Source organism: Zalophus californianus, chromosome 7 (assembly GCF_009762305.2).
Source record: "Zalophus californianus isolate mZalCal1 chromosome 7, mZalCal1.pri.v2, whole genome shotgun sequence".
NCBI lineage: Eukaryota > Metazoa > Chordata > Mammalia > Carnivora > Otariidae > Zalophus > Zalophus californianus.
In genome coordinates this window covers 93,580,436-93,604,714 of record NC_045601.1, presented here as the reverse complement: position 1 = coordinate 93,604,714, position 24,279 = coordinate 93,580,436, and the positions used below count along the sequence as shown (strand labels likewise).

General features: G+C 35.4%; 1 long non-coding RNA gene across 2 annotated transcripts; it reads right to left on the bottom strand.

Moving 5' to 3' along the window:
- Positions 1-13,636: 13,636 nt before the first annotated feature.
- Positions 13,637-23,508, bottom strand: LOC113926385. Of its 2 annotated transcripts, none has more exons than XR_003521299.1 (3): positions 23,398-23,425; positions 22,771-22,878; positions 13,637-13,764 (listed from the first exon to the last, which is right to left on the bottom strand). It is a non-coding gene; the product is annotated as an uncharacterized LOC113926385 (long non-coding RNA). The 2 variants fall into 2 exon arrangements; XR_003521298.1 differs by having other exon boundaries at positions 13,706-13,764; positions 22,854-22,878; positions 23,398-23,508.
- Positions 23,509-24,279: the final 771 nt, after the last annotated feature.

Here is a 24,279-nt window from a genome sequence, read left to right as displayed (position 1 = left end):
TTTGGGAAATGGCAGATAGCTATAAGGTCATCTCAATTAAGATCACCTCTGACCCACTTGAGCTTTGTGTTATTGGAGAAGTCAGACTGCCCCTTCCCTTGTGTGCTGGGAGCTGTTTTATTTGTCCTCTATTTCAGCTAAGAGATAGTGGGACATATTTTCCAAATGAAGTACACACACACTATATACACACATACAAGTTCCACAACAAACCACAGTGGGGTGTATTAATAAAGAGTATAAATTATAATATGTGTATGTGTGTAAAAAAAACATCACCTAAGAATGGTAATATATCAGAAGGTGTTTTTGGAGAAACTAATTCTTTCAAAAGATTTATTATATTCCCCTTTAATCCAGTTTATCTTTCCTTCTGAAATGTATTTATGCCTTAGCACCTTTATAGAGCTTTTCTGGACCTACTTCCTCTTGTCAGATGTGTGTAATAGCTCTTCCTGTGATCCTTACATTTATTTAGTCTTTCCTTGTTCCTCTTATTAGACTCTAAGCCTCTGAATACAAGGAGCTCTTAAATTAGTGCAATAATAGAAGTTAAAAGCAATCTTCAATTCACTTAGTAAAGGCTGGGGAACTTTAATGTTTGTGAAACTATGACTTTGATCTATTTGAAAATAAATTTCTGACAATTCTTTCCCTCCCATACATCATCACCCTCCCCATCCTGCCACAGTTCTTTCCTTTAAGTTTCCTCCTGGCCCACTGCTTTATTTTCTCTTATTGATGTATTTGGAGCTTACAGGTTCTCTACTATTTGTAAGTTAGACATTCTACCTAACAATGCTATTGAAATCCAGAAATCATTCCAAAAATCGAGTTTAAAAAGTAAACTCAATTCAGTGTGATTCAAACACTGTCACTTTGGGGTCTCAATTAGTTCTTGGCCTTAAGATATATGTTTAGGATCATCCATCAATTTCTTTATAACACAGAAATTGCACTTCTATGCTATTAGCAAGAGAGAATTCAGGGAGAATGGGAGTTTTGAACTTGAGAGTTGGAAGAGAATTTGAGACTTCTTAACTTTTGCTTCTGGAGAGAAACTGTCCTAATCCTTACTAGACAGCTGGGTGTATGTCCCATTTTTCAAGAGAAGGAAATTCAACTCTGTAACTCATACTAACATTTATTAAAAGTTTTCCAGGCTTGTCACTGGAGAAAGATGACAAATATTACCACAGCCATGTAATCTAGGTCAACATCAACAGTCATGTTGGTTCCATACACCCTGGATGTGTTGAGAATGGCATTTTACCTGTGTGACCTTCCTTCTCCAAACCCATAACCCCACTTTAACCTTGAGAAAAGCATCAGACATGCCTAAATCAAGGGACATTCTACAGAATATATAACCAATACTCCCCCAATCTGCCAAGGTCATCAAACATAAGGAAAGCCTGAGAAATGTCACAGCTGGGAGAGGCTTAAGGAGACATGACAACTAAGTATAATGTGGTATCCTGAGTGGGATCATGGAACAGAAAATGGTCATTAAGGAGAAAGTAATGACATCCAAATAAAGTGTAGATTTTAGTTAATAATAATGTATCAATATTGGCTCATTAGTTGTGACAAATGTACCATATAAGATGTTAATAGTAGGAGAAACTGAATACAGAGTACATGAGAACTCTATGCTATCCTTGCAACTTTTCTATAAAAACTGTTCTAAAATTAAAAATTTATTTAAATATAACAAAATCATCCAACTATAGGAAGGTACTTTTTCATTCAGATTCAAGAATACTTTGATGCAAGCAGAAGTACATGTTTGTCCTGTTTTACTATAATGACTAAGGCTGTTACAGAATTCTGGATTACAGTAAATATTAGTATTTGAGTTTGTTACTTTTCTAGACCTTTGAAAATCCAGAAGGTATTAATTAGCATCTTAGCCTTTTTTAACTAAATCAATTGTCCCTTAACTTTTAGCAATTTCTATGATACTAGGAGTCCAGTTATAGTGAAAATTTCTTGTTCATGATCAATTTGTTGTAGAGAGAGTTAACGTCAATGGAATGGATAATTACTTCTAAAAATTTTGGGCAACAATATTGATATGGTCATTTAACATAGGTTAGGAATCCTGACACTTCTTGAAGTGATATCCTAAAAATAGCACACTACTTAATTTTTGTATAATCAGAGCCATGGTTATATTCTGTCTTACCATTCTAAACTCCTTTTTAGGACTTGTGCCTTTGTACTTTTAAAGTTTTGTATAAACACTTCTGCTTTGATCATACTTTATTCCTGGAATGCATGTAGTTTATGTTGGTTTATTGAAGAGTCTACTTACAAAGCCATCCTGACACATCATATTTTCTTTGCACAAATAATGTAAAGGTTAGCAGTTGTATATGTTATATATTGTGGCTCTGTGACTATTTCATTTAACTTTTAGGATTGCCCTTTAAATTTTATCTTTCTGACAAATGGATTAGTAGCACTTTTAATACTTTGTATACAATTTTCTGCTACTCAGAAATACATAAATCCATTTATTTGACCTTCATAATGAGGCAGAGTTGATACCATAAGGTTAATGAGGCAATTATTCATATAGAGAACATCAGTCATGAAAGCATAGTTTCTTCCTCCCTTTAATATGCACATTAATTAAAATAATTTTTTCTTTGCTATTTGCATTGATAAGTGATCATCAATGACAGGAGGGATAATTAAGATTCTAAGTATCTCCATTGTGATTTTGGGCCCTAAGTTTCATGGTATAAAACTTTTTCTGGTAAAATATATACTTTCATACTTACCCTCAGTAACTTGATACATACTTTTTTCCATTCACTACAGAGGCAGAAGCAATGGATGTTGCTATGGCAGTCTGTCAGTTATGTGGGGAAGAATATACTCCGAAAGTATTTTCAGAATCTGCCCTTGACAACTACCTCAGATACAACTCACTTGGTTAGGCATGACATTTAACCATAAGCTAATAGGTTCAATATTATTTATTGAATTTTCTTTCAGATTAGAATCTATTCTAGGGCACAGTAAACATTATTTTCTCTTAACGTCAAAATATACTTTTATGGATATACCAATCAGAACATAGATCCTGAACAACTTTTGTACTAACACAAGATGATTCTATCAGCAATGAACCAGCCAAACTTGCGGGTATGTAAATTTATAAAAAAGTTTAAATATTATTTGGCTTGTGTACAATAAGTTCTTATATTAAACCTAAACCAAATTTAATTATTACAGTTTAAATATATATATGTATCCATAAATGTATTTAGAAATATATTTATACACACATATTGAAGAGAAAATATAGATAATGTGTTTGCATCTGTAACTTAGAGGAATGGAATAATTTTTCTCCCGTTGACATTTTTTATTTGGCAGAATGCTTAAATGAGGCATTTGCTTGTGAAAAATGGGGCTTAGACATAACTGGGAGGGCTGAGAAGAAAGACAGGCAAACATTAAATTGTTCTTCATAATAAAATGAGACTGTTCAAATTTCCTACAGAAGGTAAAGAAAGGGGAAGTGGGGGATGGAGAGTGTCACTGAAAGGAAGGTGGAGAAAGGAGGCCAACAACCCAAGGAAAGCCAGAATGCTCTGCAGTGGGATGGTAAATGAGCATGGATGAAGGATGATTTATACACATGAATGTCTGGTTTCTCGTAATAAGCTCTTGGTCAGTAAATTTTTGGTTGGCTCTTCCTTGCCCCACCCTCACTTTGTAACTTCTGAAACTTCAGTGACAGTCTGAGCAGGGGCACACCCACTTGGGGAATGGGTAGATAAGGGTGCTTTTCAGGATTGGGGAGACTCAGAGAAAAAAGCAGCAGTCTTGGATAGAGAAAGGATCCAGTTGTGTAGAGCAGAACTGAGAGCTAGCAGGGTTCAAAAACCAGTGAATACATTCTCTCCTGTGGTTTACACACATTTCATTGGAATGTTAGAGAACATTCAGTACTTGCAGTATATGCAGTACCTTAGCTGTGTCCAGGCTATATATAGGATGTATTTAATACTCTGTGTACGTGATCTGTTAGACTTAGGTTGCCAACAGCATCGCCACCGTTCCCGAAGAATATTATCTAAGGATTCATTAGTGAATACCCTGACCTCTATAAAGAAATGAGTTCTGATTTTGAGAAAGAAAATTCCCTGCACAGTAAAACCTCAAGCCATCTTCCTCATATATGATGACTTTGTGATATTGAAGGGCCACATTTCTCTAAAGCCTTCCCAGAAATCTGGGAAGGAAGGTGTGTTAGTATTCATAGCCTCACAAACCGGAGGGAGGGAAGTTGGGCTCAACTTTGATTTTTCCATTTAAGGACAATATCATAAGTAGCCTTAAATTTTACTATTTCTTTTCTTAAGATATAGAATGTAAGAAATTATTTAGGGTCATAATTGAAAATTGATCTATTTTAGAATCATGTTTAGTCCTTGCCCCACATGGCTGGCAGTCATCCAAAAAGGCTATTAACACTGATAATCAGGTTGGTTGCCAGTTGTTATCATTTGAAACTGATATATTTTCTTGTTTGTGTATTTTGAACAAAAAATAACTTTTGAGAAGCACAATATACAGTATACACCAATGGTTGGGTGATTTTTCTCCTTATCAGATAGATTAAAAAGAAAACTGCATTTGAAGTAAAATTTCAGTGTCTCCCATCAGATTAAAATTTCATAATTTAGAAACTCATTTAGTTAGTAACGGACTTCTTTTAAAATGGAAATGTAGGGGGGCATTAGTCTTTCATACTTTAGTCTGAATTGCTTATTAGATGACCTGTCTTCTTACATGTAGGTAAAAATTAGCCACAATGAATAGTTGAGAGTGTTAATAGAGCCCTAAAGAGAGGGAGGTTAATTTTTGAATAAAGGCCATGACAATACCATTCCTGATTGTGACCCTGCGGGAGAGCCTATAGGGCAACGAAAAAGATGAAAGCGAAATAAGAACATACCAAGGTAAACTATATTCTTTACAATTTGCTTATAGTAATCTATATACTAATAATACTCAGGTATTAAAATAAACATAGATTTAAGATAACCAGAGCAAATATGGGGGAAATGCATTCTTCTTTTCTAAATAAAAGTAATGGAACAAGAATTTTAAAATCTATTTCTGTCCAACACTCCTACATTAAAAAAAAATTGCACTATTTCTGTGTATCTCCCCTCTAGACACCTGCATCTTCCAACAGTAAATCATTAGCAACCTTATGAAGTGCCACAGAGAATGGGTTTTGTGGTAGAAAGATGAACATAAAAGGAGAAGCTGAGAGCAATCAAACATCCACTTAGGAAGCAGTTTTACCTATGGGAATCTTCATTGGGTGCCTTTATTTCATTTTGATTACTGCCTTTACTGTTTCCTGGAGAACAAAGCCCTGATTTCTAGAAGTATGCTTTCTCTCTTGAGCACATAATTCTGAGCCCACAGGTATCTTATAGACATTAAGTACACTGATTCGATGGACTCAGACAATTTTGTATTTCTGAGTTTTTTTCTAGGTGGATTCTAAAGATTTAGGATAGCTTTTTTCTTCATAAATATATAAAATGGTGTAAAAATAAATTTACATCACTATGACTATCTTGTAAGATACCTTTTCTTTCAAGAAGCTCAACAGAATTTTTGGTGTGAGTCACATTCATTTGGGGCTTCAATTACAGAGTAGATACAGTATGTGTATTGAATTTTATTCTGGCGCCCCTAAACGGTAACTAATGTCCACAGGATTGTGGAAAGAATCACTGGGGGAAGAAAAAGAATCATTTAAGTTTATGAGGTAAGACTTACAAAAATACCACAAACTGTACAGTGCATATAATTATAACTATCCATGCAATCTCTTCTCATCACCTGATAAAACACACTTTGCCTTACACTATAATACAGAATACACTAAGGTATAGGAAACATATCAGCATAAAAAGATTGTGTACACATTGTGGTATATAGGGTGGTAACTATTTCTAACATTAAATCAGATAACCCTATTAACTGTTAGGAATTAGATTTGAAGTCCTGGGCTTGGGTATAGGCTGTCATTTAAGTTTTCTGAATTTCAGTGTCCCTTTCTGCTGTACAAGGGCAGGAGTATCTGCAAGAGCAATTAGAATAGATAACCTCTAGGATCCCTTCCAGTTCTGGTGTCTTATCATTTGAGGACTAACATGTATTCTATAATAAGTAATGAGCTTCCAAACTATAGTCTAGTTAGGTTTGGGGAAATTTCCCTTATTTTTCTAAATATCTTGGCATTTCTGTTAGGTAGTATGGCACACTTTTTAGTTTGAGGCATGTCTTTTTAGAGAAACTAAGTGTGTAATTTGCTTATGGTTATGCAGGATTGAATCACAGATGAAATTTCTTTTCTTTGAACCTTATCTTAACATCTTTACCTTTCTATTGGGTCGGGATTCATTAGCGAGAACAGAAACCACCCTAGAAATTTTAAATAGAAAGATAATTATGTGCTTAGGAAACCAGTGAAAGGGCTGGAAGAAGCAGGGATTATGCTAGGCCTTTTAGTGTGACTCCCAAATGCGTGGAACCCACACCCATCAGGGGAGCTACCATCGCTGCCAAGTTGGAAGTTGGGGATGCAGTTGGCCAATGAGAGTCTCAGTGCTGATGCCATGGTCTAGGGAATAGGAAGCTGAAATGGGGCCACTTTTGTGACTATTGCCGCTGCCCCTGCCACTACAAAGGCCTCTCGGTACCCAGCTGCCACCTCTGCTGGAAGCTGGACACAGGAATGTTACTGTAGAAAAACCCTAGTTCTCTATACACCTGCTTGCTAGCAGAAAACAGCCAGAATGAACATGAAATTAGCTTCTGCCTTTTGTTCATTCTCCAAATCCCAGGAGATGGCATCTAATTGATGGAACCTGAATCACATCCAGATCCTTAGCTGCTAGGGAATCTGGAAAACATAGTTTTACTTCCCAATCTCTGGAGCACAATGAGACAGTGGTTCTCAAAAGTGAGATCCTCAGAACAGTAGCATTAGCATCCCCCTTGGAACTTATGAAAAATGCACATTTTTGGCCTACCCTTTACCTGCTGAATCACAAACTCTGGGGATGTGGTCCAGCAGGTTGTGTTTTAACAAGCCTTCCAGATGATACTCATGCACACTGAAGTTTGAGAACCACTATAATAAGGCAAACTAGAGACAACTGGAAAAGGATGCTGCTTGCCATTGAACCATATTCAAGAAATATGTCAAGAAACACATGCCATAACGCACAGGTAGTCCATAAAAGGAAAAAGGAACAATAATTAGGAGTGCTGAAAATTTAAATCATAGTTCTGTTTATATTAGCTGATTGTATTATTAGAGTTGTAGGGCCTTAAATTCTTACTTGTAAAATGGGGTTTCTATTTTTATGGGAGTCTGCTGTGTTCAAGAAAAGTGATTTTTATGTTTTGTTTTTGCTTCCCATTACATTCATATCTTCATTAATACACCATTACCTGGCACATGCTAACTTTAAGAAGTTAGCTTCCAAAACCCCTATCAGAAGAATCAACAAAGCTTATTAGCTTTTTATTTTAATTTAATTTAATTTAATTTTATTTTATTTATCTGGGGGTAGAGTGGGGGAGAGAGAGAGAGAGAGAGAGAGAGAGAGTGAGCACGCAAGTGGGAGAAGGGGCAGAGGGGGAAGGAGAGAGAGAATCTCAAGTGGACTCCCTGCCGAGTGCAGAGCCCGACACGGGGCTCAATCTCATGACCCACGAGTTCATGGCCTGAGCCGAAATCAAGAGTCGGTCATTTAACCGCCTGAACCACCCCTGGTGCCCCAGCTTATTAGCTTTTACATACTTTTTCTGTATTCTGTATTTATTACAAGGATATTTGGATTTAATGTTTCTTTTCAAGCCAAATCAATAAACTTTCTTGAAAGGTAGACAGTTCTGTTCATACTAAGAAGGCATAAATTTGTTTGATGTAATATATTGTGTTCAAAGAAAACAAACTTTCATTGCTAGAGACTCATATATATATATATATATATATGTATATATATATATTTAATTTCCAGAATGTGAAAATTAGAAAAAAAAGTGAAAATCTCATAATCTTACCACTTAGAGACAAAATGAAGTTAATCCCTCTCCCTCATCCTTTTCTTCTAATCCTCTCTTTTAGTAGGAACTACTACAAGACCAGACTTTTTGATGCTTATATAGGTAGATCCATTAAGATAATAATTGAACAGTTAATTATTCATTCATTTGAAAAAAGTACTTATTTTTAGGAATCAATGTACTTTTTCAATTACCAATTCATTAGTGGATTTCTTTATGAATCAGTAGTTATTTGTGATGGCTGTATGATATTTTGATTATATGAATGTAATTAATTTATTTAACTGTTCTCTTTCTCACTGCATATTTATATTTTTCCAGTTTTTTTAAAGATTTATTTATTTTATTTTTAGAGAGAGAGAGCCTGGGCAAGTGCGGGGAGGGGCAGAGGGAGAAGGCAAGCAGACTCCCTGCTGAGCTTGGAGCCCTCCATGGGGCTCTGTCCCTTGACCCTGAGATCAAGACCTGAGCTGAAACCAAAAGTCAGACGCTTAACCCACTGAGCCACCCAGGCACCCCCAGTTTTTTTATATTGAGAACAACAGTGCATTTAATATCTTATACATACATTCTTATGTATTGCTCTTTTTATTTTTTAGGCTAAATATTAAAAATATATTTACTGAGCATCACATTAAGAAATATTAATAGGTCTGGGGTGCCTGGGTGGCTCAGGCGTTAGGCATCTGCCTTCGGCTCAGGTCATGATCCCAGGGTCCTGGGATTGAGCCCCGCATCGGGCTCCCTGCTCCGCGGGAAGCCTGCTTCTCCCTCTCCCACTCCCCCTGCTTGTGTTCCCTCTCTTGCTGTGTCTCTCTCTGTCAAATAAATAAATAAAATCTTAAAAAAAAAGAAATATTAATAGGTCTTACTAAGTTATTCTCCAAGAAGATTGCTCCTATTTAAACTGTCAATGATAGTGTACCTTTTGAAACTTTATTAACAGTTATTAATATTTCACTTAAAATGAAATCTATATGGTGTTTAATTTTCATTTCCTTAATTAGATGTAAGGGTGAACAACTATTTTAAAGTCTACCAGTTATTATTTTAATTTTGTGAGTTATTTGTTCTTATCCATGACTTATTTTTTTTTCTATTGCACTATTTTTCTTTTTTTCTTTGTAAATGGGAGTTTTTTTTTTTTATATGTTTGGGACATTAACTACTTTTTAAATGTATTGCAAATATTTTCTGTCAGTGCAGTGATTTAAAATTTTTTTATTTTATTTTTTACCATAGGTTAGCTTTAAATTTCAGGAAGTTAAATTTGTTAAAATATTTAATGGCTTTTGGGCATCATGCCTTGCTTAGGAACCTGTTCCCATCTCAGGACTAGTTTTTAAAACTACTTAATATTTAATTAATTGTAATTTTTTATACTTTGATAGCTTCATTTCATACATTATATCTTTAAACTGCCAGTATTTTGAAGTGTACATTTACTTGCATGAATGGATAGACAAGATCATTTACTAAGTAATTAATTTGAAATGACATCTTAGGATATACTTAGTTCTCATATACTGTTAGTCCTGTACCTTACTTTTCTAGTCTATTCTACTTGTGTTTATTCCTGTCAAACTTACTGTTTTAATGACTGTGGTTCTTTTTAAATGTTAAATGATGACTTTAAACTGGCAGACTAGTAGAACCAATCTCATTCCCCTTACCTTTCAACAATCTTTAAGAATTATGTGTGTATGGCAATTTCTAATGAATCTGAAACGTCATTTTTTAAAAAATTATTTGAATCACTGTTTTTGCAGGGTTCACTATAAATATTAATTGACTTTAATCAGAAAAAGCAAAAAACTCTTGTATAAATACTTATTTATAAATCCCTGGGAGTGCTCCTACTATAATGTTTTCAATTTAACAGTGCTTATATATAAAGAATATTTTCAGCAATGTATCTTCTCAAGGAAAACCAAAAAATCAATAACATTTCAACTACCTGACTAAGAAAATGGAGTTGTCCTTGTTAAATTCTAAGCTGTTATTTAGTAGTGTTCAGTCTTATTAAGAGCAAGTCAATAATACTAACTTCTAACAAATGTATATTGAGCACCCAAAGGATATGTGTACACTGCAAGAATTCTCTGGAGGACAAAGTAATTCTCTAAAGAATTCCCTGGCTTCCTAACTTTTCAATAAGATCATTACTTATTTCTGAAAAGCTCAGATCTGGTAAAACTATATTGCCATATATTTTTCAGGAGAGGAAATTCAAGGGGTGAGAGTGGGGAATTCGAGGACTGGAAGTTCTTTCTTGACATATAGTCTTCTGCCTCACTGAAATATGGGTTCTTCTTGGATCTGATCCAAACTGAAATTTATTTTTAAAGGTTAGCATAAATCCTTTAATGAAATAACTAACATTTCATAACTTCCAATTCTGTGGCCATCCTCAATGAGTCAGTGCTATGGGTTAGCAATTAATCTATTAGGTTGCAATCCCCTTTTCAAGTGATTTATATTAGAGGCTTCTAGGTTTCCTAGGATTTACATGTTCAATGTTGCTGACTTTTGTGTGATTATTTGTGGTTAATTATTTCTTCCTAGTATTTTATGTATATAATTAGATTGACAGTGTCATAATTGGAATGATGATATCAAGGAAATATTATTGCCTGCTTTTGAAAAGCCAGAATATGAGATAAATTATTTCATTAAAAAATAAATGGGTAAATACAACTATCTCATTTTTAAGGAAGATAGTGTAGTTTTTGTGTGACATTATGCCATAAAATAAAATCTTTAACTTTGTATCTGTAAAAAGATCTAAATGATTTTTAAATCATCAGATAAAAACTATTTTTGCTGTTTGTTAATCAAAATGCCTGATTTTATAAACACTAATAGATGAACAAGTTAATTCCAACCATGATTTATGCAATATACATGAAATTTCTTTGATTTGCGTGTCTAAATATGCTGGTATGAATCACAGTATTTTTTAACCTCTATTTTTATTCAACTGATGTTTTCAGTTATATAATCACACTGTCTTGCCCATTGTTTGTGTGTCTTCCTCTCTACTTTTTACAAAGATACAACCTCATTAAAATGCTATTTTACAAAATCAGATATAAATACAGCTCAGATCGTGTCTCCTAAAACATAAGTACATACAGTGAAATCTTGATATAAGACAGCTTAAACAAATGGTGTTTTTACTGTTCTTTGACAGCATTATAAAGAATTTCTGTGAATATCCATGTATAATCCAAAGGTGGGGAGACAGGGTAGATGAATATTTTGTAAAAAACAGAAATTTCTTAAGAATCATTCCTTTCTTTGGTAAGTAGCTTCAGTAACCCTGGGTGAGATCAGGACCTGGGGTAGGTGGTAATTTAAGGTCCGCTGCACTGAATTGTGTTTATTGAGCATCTACTGTCTGCCCATCTTGGCATGCTGTTGTTGTACTTGGGGAAATTTTGAACAGAGATTAAGAGAGAATACCTTCTCCTCTTCCTACCAAAATCAATGATTTTTGTTCACTTTGCAGTGATTAAGAATTCAAAGAGAGAAATTAAAACAGTGTTTCTCAAGCTTTCATGTGCATAGTAATCACCTGGGTATCTTGCTACAATGAACATTTTGATGCAATAGGTGTGGGGCAGGCCTGAGATTCTGCATTCATCTATGCTCTTTTCTACTCAAAATAATGGGTAATAATCCTATACTATATTGCCTTCGGTGGTGTCTCAGCCCTCTACTGGTAAAGTTACTATCTTGTATAAAAAGTAATTCCAGAGGACACCACCCCTCTTCACCAGGCTGTTTTAGTAAGTGCGGTTAGAGATCAAAGTTTTAGAAATGACTTTGTCCCTGCTTCCAAAGGGCAAGATGAACTGATTCTGTCTTTATAACTAAGGTGATGGAAGTGTAACAGGGAAATCCAACATTTCTCTTCTCCTTTGGGAAACTAGTGGGTTGGCTTCCTCTATTTCCTAATGAACATATTACAAATTAGAAGTCATGCATAATTTTTCAGGACACAGAAAAAGATATAAGAATTTTTTAGAACATGTCATACATTCACTTCTTGTGTTGAAACTTGAAGTAAATGTTTTTGGAATTAAGCATTGAAGGCCTTGTGCTATCACACTGTAGGAATTTTAGTGGGAGTTTACCTCACAGATGAAGAAAGAGTGACCACGTGGCAAATGGCCACTGAATCCCCTTTGTCTACAAGTGCAGAATTTTCAGAGGTCTCCAGGATATATGGGAGATGCAAAAACAAACAAAATGGAAGTAATCACTTCTATATGATATATTTACAGTCTAGCTACTTTTTTTTAAATCTTAGCTATAAGATAAACCATTTTTTATATAAACTATTAGAGTCTGGGTTAAAGGACAGAGCATACCATACATTTGAATGCACAGAAAATTTGTCTTATAATTTCCAAAATGAGAATTTAAATTGATCTTATTTTAGTTCTTGCTTTGTGATTTGCTTGAAAATTGTCATTTTGTCAAATCTAACGAGAAGGTTGAGATTTCCCAATCATTTGGTGAAAAAAGAAGTGACATTTCCTGAATAGTAAATTTATTACCCATGGTCCTTTTTCTCATTGATTCTGAGCTTTCTCTATTAATCACATAAATAAACTTCTTTCCAATGTCTCCTTTTCTGTGTCCTCATATTTAGCAATGGATTACCTTTGAATTTATCTTAGTCATAATAATTATCCTCTTTTATATAGTAACCATCAGTCTTGTTCCCCTCCTTCTCACAATTATCCTGAGCTGACCCCTCTCCTTTGTATCTCTCCTTTACTTCCAATTTTATTGTTTTTACCAATCAAATCCCAGGTCCTTAGTTTTTTTCTCAGATATTCAGATTTTTTTTCCAGAAGTAACACAGCCTTTTGCTTCGTATGTATTTCTACTTGTAACCTTATTATATCTTTTTCGTGCTTAAATTATTTGTGGAGATTTCCTTTCATTCCTCTCATATCTCATTCTAGCATAAAATGATTGTCGTGACTATTATCTTCTAATTTTTTAGTAAATTGATTCCTTGAGAAATAGTATACCCAGAGCTTTATCAGATTCATCTCAGATGCCATAAAGGAATATTCATATTTTAACTAGAGATTTTCTTTTCTACAGGTAGCATGAAAATCTATAAAAATGGGGTTGGTTAAAAAAAAAAAACACTACCACAAATGAATGAACTTGCACCAACTTCTCTCATCCAGATGAATGGAATTCTCTTTGGTAAAGTCTCAATATGCTATTCCTATCACTGATAGGTTATAAAACTGACCTCCTTTATGTAAGAAAAATTCTAGATTTTTCAGTCCTTTCATATGTGAAATTGCCTTGAGAATCAGCATTTATGTGTAATATATAATTCATACCTCATTTTCTTCCTAATATAGTTTTGAGTCCATTTTTAATAAAAGATACATCTAAATAAGATAATTAAAGTCTATATTTAAAATTCAATGAAGAAACAAGTATAGGAAATATAGAGGAATTAAATAAAACCTAATATTCCATTTATTTAATCATCAAACATTGTCTAATAATACCCATTGTCTGGTAGGTATTCATTAGGTACTGGATCAGAAAATAAAACAAAAGTAAAGGATATGTTATAGATCCCGATTTTCAGAAGATCAAAATCTAGAAAAAAGAGACAAAACTAATTAAATTCCAATATGTTGAAAGCTGTGTTAGATACATATGAATATTGCAATGCATGGGGTCAGAGGATGGGACTTATGCTTCATTTAAAAAATCAGCCTACCTTGATTCTCCTATGGGACAATGGCTGTCTTGGCTATATGTAAAGATGAGACCCACTAGATACTTTAATGATAAAAGGAAAAATACTTTCACTGCATCTTATGAACAAATATCCTTAGTTATTTGTTTTGAGCCTTTTTATTCCAGTATATGAATACATATGTGCCAGGTGTTTCGATTAAAGAAGGAAAAGCCAGGTTCAGGCTTCTAATGCTCTTAAAGACTGATGAAAATTGCTTTGAGTCATAGTCAGAAATAGTTTGTCACCACTGTACCTCCTAAGGAAGTTAGTTGTTTTTGGAATTTTATCAGATTTGAAGGAAGCTTGTGCTAACCTTTATTCTGCTATAGGATTAACCTGTGAGTAGACTGTTGCTCTGTAAAGTAAGGTCTGGATTAACTTTAAGAACACAACAGCAATAGTGTTAGAGACAGAATTGCCAAATTGTTTCTATTTGAGAAAAGTAAGAGTTGAAGGATGTGATTATGGAACATCAGGAGACACTGGGACGGATTGTATACTCATCTGTGGGTGCCACCTCTCTTGAATTCTAGGAGTGGTCCATAGTACTACTAGAATTTTCTTTCTATCCAAGAACAAGACTCATATGCATAGAATTGGTTAATTCAACTCCTCATTATTGCCCCTGGCATTTTTTGCAAAAACTACCTAACTTGTTTTGGTCCTTGCCTTTATTTTTTCCATTCTAATTCATACTTCCAAATGATGCCATTATGGTCTTTAAGACCTCTCTACATTTAGCACCTTGTTTGCCTTCTGAAAGCCCGAACCCTCTAGCCAGTCCTTGATGACTTTTTATGTTCTGAAATTACCTTCCCTTTACAAATTTGACTCCAAGTACCCCTCATCACCCACTGGATATTCTGTCCCCAAGTACCTATTTACCATTTGCCATTGACACATATCATGTCCACATTTTCACATTTATGTTTTTGTTCACATGATTCCCTCTGTACCTCTTTTTTTTCTTTAATTTTTTATTGTTATGTTAATCACCATATATTACATCATTCGTTTTTGATGTAGTGTTCCATGATTCGTTGTTTGTGCATAACACCCAGTGCTCCACGCAGAACGTACCTTCTTTAATACCCATCACCAGGCTAACCCATCCCCCCACCCCCTCCCCTCTAGAACCCTCAGTTTGTTTTTCAGAGTCCATAGTCTCTCATGGTTCGTCTCCCCCTCTGATTTACTCCCCTTCATTCTTCTCCTGCTTTTTTCCTTTTTTTTTTTTAACATATTATTTGTTCCAGAGGTACAGATCTGTGATTCAACAGTCTTGCACAATTCACAGCACTCACCATGGCACATACCCTCCCCAATGTCTATCACCCAGCCACCCCATCCCTCCACCCCCCACCACTCCAGGCAACCCTCAGTTTGTTTCCTGAGATTAAGAATTCCTCCTTATCAGTGAGGTCATATGGTACATGTTTTTCTCTGATTGACTTATTTCACTCAGCATAACACCCTCCAGTTCCATCACGTCGTTGCAAATGGCAAGATCTCTTTCCTTTTGATGGCTGCAATAATATTCCATTGTGTATATATACCACCTCTTCTTATCCATTCATCTGTCGATGGACATCTTGGCTCTTTCCACAGTTTGGCTATTGTGGACATTGCTGCTATAAACATTGGGGTGCACGTACCCTTCGGATCCCTACGTTTGTATCTTTGTGGTAAATACCCAGTAGTGCAATTCCTGGGTCATATGGTAACTCTATTTTCAACTTTTTGAGGAACCTCCATACTGTTTTCAAAAGTGGCTGCACCAGCTTGCATTCCCACCAACAGTGTAGCAGGGGTCCCCTTTTTCCGCATCCCTGCCAACATCTGTCTTTCTGACTTGTTAATTTTAGCCATTCTGAATGGCGTGAGGTGGTATCTCATGAGGTTTTGATTTGGATTTCCCTGATGCCGAGCGATGTTGAGCACTTTTTCATGTGTCTGTTGGCCATTTGGATGTCCTTCTTTGGAAAAATGTCTGTTCATGTCTTCTGCCCATTTCTTGATTGGATTATTTGTTCTTTGGGTGTTGAGTTTGATAAGTTCTTTATAGATTTTGGATACGAGCCCTTTATCTGATATGTCATTTGCAAATATTTTCTCCCATTCTGTCGGTTTGTCTTTTGGTTTTGTGGACTGTTTCTTTCGCTGTGCAAAAGCATTTTATCTTGATGAAATCCCAATAGTTCATTTTCTGCTCTTGCTTCCCTTGCCTTTGGCAATGTTTCTAAGAAGAAGTTGCTGTGGCTGAGGTGGAAGAGGTTGCTTGCCTGTGTTCTCCTTTAGGATTTTGATGGACTCCTGTCTCATATTGAGGTCTTTCAACCATTTTGAGTCTATTTTTGTGTGTGGTGTAAGGAAATGGTCCCAGTGTCATTCTTCTGCATGTGGCTGTCCAATTTTCCCAACACCATTTGTTGAAGAGACTGTCTTTTTTCCATTGGACATTCTTTCCTGCTTTGTCAAAATGAGTTGACCAAAGAGTTGAGCGTCCGTTTCTGGGCTCTCGATTCTGTTCCATTGATCTATGTGTCTGTTTTTGTGCCAGTACCATACTGTCTTGATGATGACAGCTTTGTAATAGAGCTGGAAGTCCGGAATTGTGATGCTGCCAGCTTTGCTTTTCTTTTTCAAGATTCCCTCTGGCTATTCGGGGGTCCTCTTCTGGTTCCATACAAATTTTAGGATTATTTGTTCCATTTCTTTGAAAAAAGTGGATGGTATTTTGATGGGGATTGCATTCAATGTGTAGATTGCTCTAGGTAGCATTGACATCTTCACAATGTTTGTTCTTCCAATCCATGAGCACGGAACATTTTTCCATTTCTTTGTGTTCCTCAATTTTTTTCGTGAGTATTTTATAGTTTTGAGTACAGATCCTTTGCCTCTTTGGTTAGATTTATTCCTAGGTATCTTATGGTTTTGGGTGCAATTGTAAATGGGATCGACTCCTTAATTTGTCTCTCTTCTGTCTTGTTGGTGTATAGGAAAGCCACTGATTTCTGTGCATTGATTTATATCCTGCCACTTTACTGAATTCTTGTATGAGTTTCTAGCAGTTTTGGGTGGAGTCTTTTGGGTTTTCCACATAAAGTATCATATCATCTGCAAAGAGAGAGTTTTGACTTCCTCTTTGCCAATTTGGATGCCTTTGATTTCTTTCTGTTGTCTAATTGCTGTGGCTAGGACTTCTAAAATGTTGAATAGCAGTGGTTGATAGTGACATCCCTGCCACGTTCCTGACCTTAGGAGGAAAGCTCTCAGCTTTTTCCCATTGAGAATGATATTTGCTGTAGGTTTTTCATAGATGGCTTTTATGATATTGAGGTATGTACCCTCTATCCCTATACTCTGAAGAGTTTTTGATCAAGAAAGGATGCTGTACTTTGTCAAATGCTTTTTCTGCATCTATTGAGAAAAGATCATTGACTAATTTTACCTGATCAGTCATCCTATTATTTTAGATGCCTCATATTTCCCCATTTTTTGGTTATTTTTGGTGTCTGTCCTTCATCTAGGGGCTTTCCTCAGATACTTGGCATCTTTGGATGCTTGAATGGACTCTAAGAAGCTGATTGGGGATTGTGTATCTAGACAAGATTGTGTCCTGGAGACCATGGGAGTGATGTTGGCAAACTTGCCAGATTTTGGCCTTTGAGAAATTCTCAAATGCCAACATCTATTCCTTTCTGGGATTTCTTCAGTTCCTTTAGAAATGTTCCTCCATTCTGCTATTTTAGGGAGCAAGTTCTCGGTAGGGGTCTCAGCACTGGTGTACAGTCGTCTGCTGAAAATCACATTTGCAGTCCAGAGTCTGCCGCTACCTGCACTATGCTTGGTACTCTGTGATACCAAGGAGCCCGCTGCTAGATGGGGCCGAGCGGGGCTGGGGAAGCCTGTGGATCATTTCTGCTCTTTCAAGCCCTGTCTGGTTCCCTCCTTTTGTGGTGTCTGACACTGCCATCAGGCTTGCCTTTTTGGGTTCTGAGCTGCCAATGCTTGTCTCTCACTGGTGCACTTCTGTCTTCAGGCACTTGATTTTCAACTTCCGTTGCAGTGCTATTGAAGTTGTGTCTTAGTTTTCCACCTTTTTCAAATTTTCTGATGTTTCCTGTTCTCTCATCCATGAGGGTTACATGCCATAGAACTTGGGGAGAAGAAAGAGGGATAAGTTTGTTGCATTTAATGGAAAGTCTATTTTTACACTTATAATACTCCAGTCTTACATTTTAGAGCACAAAACAGGGAGATAAAGAATCTCTTCAAATGCATCAATGTATTTTAAAATTGCATTTTTAGTTGTTCTCCTAGTTCAGAAATATTTCAAACAAGGCATATATGAACATTTTCATTTCAAAATGTAACCTGCTAGTTTATCTTCAGGTATTGAAAAAAGGCTATAAGTCCAAGCATAATAATGAATGTCTGTAACCAATGTCTATAGCCATAGTTATTATAATTTAATAAAATATGGATCAATAAGGCATGGGTTAAAAAAATAAGTCAAACTGTTTCTCAGCAAAGATTGTAGATTTCTTCTTTAAAGGATAAAATATTTCATGAACTTTAGTCTCCTGATGTCAAATCCGTGCTAAATTGTGCCAAGTTAGTTCAGTGACAGCATTTAGTCTTAGATGATTTTATCTAACTCTCGAGAATTGGCCTCATGAGCCTCTTGATTTTGTTTCTTTCAGTCTTATCACTTAGTTTGGAAAATACAAAGACTTCATTCCAGTGTTGGAGTGTGAAAGAATGAGATAAAGATCAAATTACCTGTACAAGAAAGAGAAGTGGATGACTTATCATGTTTTCACATTCCTAAGGTTTCTAGGTGAAATTTCCTACCATAAATGTCAGTTAAATAAATGTCTGAAATAACCTGACTTTTCTCTCTTTCTTCTTTCTTTCTTTCTTTCTTTTTCTTTTTTTCTTTCTTTCTTTCTTCTTTCTTTCTTCTTTCTTTCTTTCTTTCTTTCTTTCTTTCTTTCTTTCTTTCTTTCTTTTCTTTCTTTCTTCTTTCTTTCTTTCTTTCTTTCTTTTTCTTTCTTTCTTTTCTTTCTTTCTTTCTTTCTTTCTTTCTTTCTTTCTTTCTTTCTTTCTTTTTCTTTCTTTCTTTCTTTCTTCTTCTTTCTTTCTTTCTTTTCTTCTTTCTTTCTTTCTTCTTTTTCTTTCTTCTTTCTTTCTTTTCTTTCTTTCTTTCTTTCTTTCTTCTTACTTCTTCTTTCTTTCTTTACTAGGAATGGCATTAGAATTATTTTGAATTATTGTGAATTATTTTGCCTATGGGACTAATTTACAGACAGAGCCCCAGAATTTGTTCTATCACCCTTATACTTTTAGGAGTGAAATTTATTTAATTAAAATGTTTGGAAAAGGCTCACGGAGGTATTAGCCATTTAAATAGTGAAGAAGTAATAAATAGTCTCTTAGAAAAATTTTATATTCTGAACCAATCATTTAATTTTGTTTCATGACTTTTTCTCCCTTCCATGAAGAAATAGCTTATATAATTTTCTGTGATGAGTTTTAAGGCAGTGTTAAAAAAAGAAAAAAAACACAGAAAAAAGGAGGTAATAGCTAGCCACATATTGTTGCCTCTCTGGCTACTCATTTCATAGCATATGAAGGCAGGTATATCATACCAGAAAAGAAATATACATATGAAAGAAAAAACCCCACACATTTAAAATAATTTTAAAACCAAAGCCTACATTTGTACTTCTAAAGGTGAGTTCTTAGGGTATATATTTTGTACCTATATAAAATGTGTATCTCTGTCCACAAATTGTTTTTGATTCCTATCAGAGTAATGAATACTGCCAATTGAATATAAGGAAAACACCTTTTGTGATTGAGGCTTTGAATGTCTATCCTCAGTGTTCAAATGCATTTGCATCTGTGCTCCTTACACCAGAAATAGGAGAGAATGCATCTAGATGGACTCCAGACCTTGTCCCACAGCATCCCAACTTTTTTGTCGTGGAGTGATCTTGAGAGCAACACAGATAAATGTGTTACAGTTGTTTTATGTCCTTTGGAAGAACTGTTCCTGGATCTCTCACAGTCCTTCCAGGCTTATAGTATGATGTAGTGTCCTTGATCTTAAACTGCTTTTGGTAGTCTCAGGGTTTGTAAATCAGAGAATCTTCTAGTCAGCCCTCTCTGATTGATACATTCAGATCTTGGCACAGTGGGCTCTGCTCTAGCAGGGTTTATCTGCATATTCAAACCCGTCATGAATAGCCAAAGCACTGACTTAACATGCCTAAGGCCTAAAATAAATGAGGAGAGGCCCACAAAAGGGTGAGAGAGCAAAACTAATGAGGACCAGGCAGGGAGTCTACAGAAAAGGATAATATACTCTACTTCTCCTTCATACTCTTCTGATTAGTTTTTTATCAGGCTCTGGGGAGCGAATTTTGGAGTATATATGCAACGAGAAGATGCTTGTTCTCTATAGACCAGCATGATGGGAGCAGTAGCTGGGGATTCTTAATATGAATGGGAATAATACAGACTTTGCAAGTTTTATGCAACTTTGTGAATCTATAGAGTTTTTGAAAACTCTGTATCATCTTACTACAGCAGGAATGCATCATTATGGTCTAGTAATTTTAGTTAGATTGAATAAACTCTGAAGCAAGGGTCAACATTTGGAATTTGTGTTTTTTTTTTTTCTCAACATCCAAGAGGTAATCCAGTTGGTATTTGAACCATTTTCTATAAGATGTAATTTCCTTATTTAATCGGTTAATATAAGCAAAGATGCAAAGATTTAGCTTTCCTAAAATTCCCAACAATTTCAATTTCACACCAAATTATACTATTTTGGAATGAAAATAATGTATCTGCAGATGGTGCTGAATTGCATAAAATTAATTACTACATGTGCAAGTTTTCAGTAATTAATTCCAGTGAGGCCTGTAAAAATCTATTGTGAGCAGAATCACATGCTTTTTTGCCTCTTCTTTTCCAGCCTGATGATTGCTCTTTCACTCTTGAGAACAAGTTAAAGTGACATGGAAGCTTAAAAGTCATTTAGGGAAAATATAGCATTGGGTTTCTTAGGGTATAAAAGAACCAAACTCTTGGGTGATGGCTAGTTCCCATATGCCTGTAGGTTTTCGTTTAAAGAGTGATTATCTCTTGGTGATAGGATGGGGAAGTCAGTATTGGCAAACATACGCTATTGCTTTGCATATGTTTTCCAGCCATGCCTGGACATAGATTGACAGTGGGATTTGTCCAGTATTTTACTCCTTGGACTTAACTGCTATGTAATGTTTATTTTTCCATCATTTTCTTTGGTCCTCATGAGTGACTATTTGCAATACAAAAACTTAATTCATGTAATTGAATATTTTGAGTGTAATATTGTGTACTTTGTCTATAACAGTGAAGTTTCTGGGATCATTAAAGAGACCACTAATATGGGATAATGAAGAAACAGGAGAATTTCAGATTGACAATATTTAAAAGTCAGAGTTTTCCTAGACATTTAGATTCTATTTTGAATCATGTGCCTTCAAAGTCTTCATGAAGTTTGGGAATTGTAGAAACCTCTAAGCCATTCTCATCTTAGCCACATGGGATAAGATTGTCTCTATTATGAAATCTGATGCTGGGTTTGGATAATATTTAAATAGAGGCATTTGGTGTAGTCACCATTTATTCATGTGAATGAAATTAAGTGAGATAGATTAAAATATCTTAAATATAAGTTTGGAAGGCCCTTAAAGGCCTACTGCTCTTCAGAAGTTACGATGTATTACCTTTTAAGCACCAATATTATATTACTTTGTGCACACATATAGCTATGATTCTCCACCCTAAGTTTGCAACAGAATTAACTTTTCAAAATAAATGTAATGCTTGCATCTCACCCTAGACAAATGGCATCCCCACACATGAACACTCATTCACTCGCACACACATTGCTATTTCTTGGCTGTTATGCTTGAAGAAAACTGTACAAATTTTGGGGGTGAAATTGCTTACTTATTTTGCTTTCTAAGTACATGATTTTCAATCTAGACTCCATGAAGCATTCCCTGGCCTAGGGAAAGATTAGAATAAATTACAGAAAAAGTTCAAAGTTGAAAATAAATTAAGAGTTTCTACATTCAATAATATAACTTCTCAATAAAACAATAGATTCTATACCAGACTTTTCTTTTGAGGAAGGATTGTCTAAATTTCTTTAACTCCCAGTCAGCTAATTGAGGGACAGACTTGGCAGGTGACAAGTTAGAGTTTTGGATCTAACATCTAAAATGGATCCACATCAGGAGAAAGGAAAATTCTTCTTTCTGACTCTGAAAGAATTATGAGCCAAAGAAAGAGAATTAGAAGAGCCAAATGAGCTTTTTTTTTTTTCTTCTCCATGCTTTGAGGAAGAACATTATTGTTTTCCTGTTTCCTGTTTGGTAGTCTGAAAAGAGACCACTTTGCAGTCAACAACTTGGACCCCAGCTTCATCAAATAAAATTGGTATCCCAGAAAGGCTGGAAAGGTGGAGGTCCAAAAGTGAAGCTTTCTCAAGTTCCTCGGAGCTTCTGAGTGGTACTGAATGAACCCAGAAATAACTGAGGGTCTGGCTAGGAAACTTGACAGAGGAGGAAACTGTGTTGGTGTAGAATTACCCTGGAGTGAATGAATGGAAGTCAAAAATAGATGACAAAATTTAAGTTAAGGTCGGGTTTGACAGGGAGCCACCAGGGGTCTTGCTTGAGCCAAAAGAAGAATGAGAAATCAGTTAAAGACTTCAGCAGAGGAGGCGAGTAGGGCATCTAGTCACTTGGCAGTCAGTGGACATTGCCTCAGTGACCCATGCATGCCAGCCAACATACCCTGAAGAACTATGCCAGGCTGCAGACCCTCTTGTACCCACATCATGGAGACATGCGTGCCACACTCTTCACCCACCATGTACCTGAATGACATCTTAGGAAGAGGAGCTGGGGAGAGAGAGAAGTGCTGATCACAAAACACTATGCTAAAATTATTTCAGACTAAGTAATTAAGCTTTAAATTTATTAAGACTAACTGGGTTTGTTTGTTTATTTCTGTTAGTCAGCAGATCAGGGCCTGGGAGAAAACCCAGATTTGTCCTATAGGAATATCTTGTCTGCAGATTTGGGTTGTAACATAAGATATATCTGATGCATAGTCTTAGAAAAATTAGCTGACAAAAAAGGGAACCTATGCATATCCACTTATACCACATATTTGCTTGGAGAGTAATTCAAAATCATTCACTGAAACTGAAAATCCTTTTAAATTTGAATTTTAGCCACCTCAAATATCTAACTACCTATCTCAGATATAAATAGAAATTTTTGAAATTTTTACTAGATGCAGTGAATAATAAAATATCATTGATTTAGGATCTAATTAGCCACTGTATTAGTCTTCTTTGCCTACCATAACAAATAAATAGACTGGGTGGCTTGAAAAATAGAAATTTATTTTCTCACAGTTCTGGAGACTGGAAGTTCAAGAGCACGGTGCCAGCAGAGTTGGTGTCTGGTGAGAGCTCTCGCTTTGGGTAGTAGATGGCTACCTTCTCACTGTGTGCTCACATGATTTCTTCTTTGTGAATTCACAGATCTCTATCTCTTCCTCTTTTTATAAGACAACCAGTTCTATAGGATTAGGACCCTGCCTTTATGATCTCATTTAATTCTAATTACCTCCTAAAGGCCCTTTCTCCAAATACAGTCCCATTGGGGAATTAAGGCTTTCATATATGAATTTTGAGGGATACAGTTCAGTCCATAGCAGCCATAAAACGCAAACATAGTATTTTTAACATAGTTCTGTCTAATTATACTTTATGTATATACATATATTTATGTATATACTTATGCATTATAGGATCCTGAAGTATCTTCTGAAGTAGAAGCAATGAATTAAATTATGTCCAATATACTTCTTGTGTTAAATTGCTTTTTAAACTGGTAATTCGTATATAGAGCATATGGTAATATTTGATAACTAGCATAGATAATAAGTTGGCCACCCCATTTCACTTTTTATTCATTCTGAGAAAATAAAATTCATCATGTTTTCGCTTTGGGAATAGATCTAACTTATGAGCCATTAGAATGTGCTATAATGCAAGCATTCATTTAAGCTAAAACTTTTCTAGTATGTAGAATAGCTAGTAAATAAGAAGCTACTTTATTTAGCCATACCCAGAATCATAACCAATAAATTAATTAAATATACACAATTGGCATAATATTTTCAAAACAAAATAATTATATGGTTTCATTTCTTGTCTTTATAAATCACACTCCCCAGCACTCTACCACCACTGCAGGCACAGTTATAGGGGGAAAGCAAACGCTTTGTTC